Here is a 1,021-nt window from a genome sequence, read left to right as displayed (position 1 = left end):
ACAACCTAATGACACTAACAGACAATGAAGCTAAGGAAGAGATAAGGGACATTACTTGTATATTTTAAATGACACAACTGGAATGCAAGCAAAGTGGATAAAAAAAATCAACTTGCCGCAGGTAGGGACCGAGCCTACTACCTTCGGATAGCGCGTCCGATGCTCTACCAATTGAGCTAAAGCGGTTTGGTAACAATCGGTAGAGAATCACGCGCTATCCGAAGGTTGCAGGTTCGGTCCCTACCTCTGACAAGCTGATTTTTCATCCACTTTGATTCCTTTCCGTGCATGTCATTATTACTATATTACAGCTAAAACATACAAGTAATGTCCCCCTATACCTTTCCTAGCTTCATTGTTGGTTTCATTAGATCAAAGATGTGCGGATGACTCACCATCGAGCCCGCACTGCAACCCCCGACGCGAAATACAACATAGCTTTAGAGCTCATGAAGTCTACGATTCGGGTAATCAGATCGCCATAACACCAGGAAATCCAGTGATACCATTGCTGCACATCCATACGTTTACCGGGACGTGATCGCGGCGCGCGTGTACCTTTAAAAGGGTCGTAATAGAAAGATCACATCTGTCCAAACGACCTGTCCTTGTCTATACGATCAAATGCTATAAAAGCATCCGGGGTGTCGCAGTAAATGCTGTTGAAAAGGCAAAAAGAAAGGTTTATTTATTGGAAGTTGTCTTTCCTTTTCACAGTGGGAAAAAAGCGAGGTGTTTATAAGCCGCATCCAATCGTAAACTGTGCAGACGGGGAAACCTATTGCCCCTTTAAACACCGTAGTTTGAATTCGTTAAAGAAGTCGTTGCCTTTTGGGATACAAGTCAGACTGTGGGGCATCGTTTGGATCAGCTGGCAAGAAAAAGAATGGACGTCTTTATTTAGAAGGCCTTTATTTAGAAGGTATAGCCCAGGAGAGGCGCCCTTCGTCAGTGATGCGAGAGCCACTAACAGCTATAGCTTGCCTGCTGCATCAAAATGAAGGCGTAAGCTGGGAGGCTG

Source organism: Rhipicephalus sanguineus, chromosome 11 (assembly GCF_013339695.2).
Source record: "Rhipicephalus sanguineus isolate Rsan-2018 chromosome 11, BIME_Rsan_1.4, whole genome shotgun sequence".
Classification (NCBI taxonomy): domain Eukaryota; kingdom Metazoa; phylum Arthropoda; class Arachnida; order Ixodida; family Ixodidae; genus Rhipicephalus; species Rhipicephalus sanguineus.
This window is presented reverse-complemented; position numbering follows the sequence as displayed.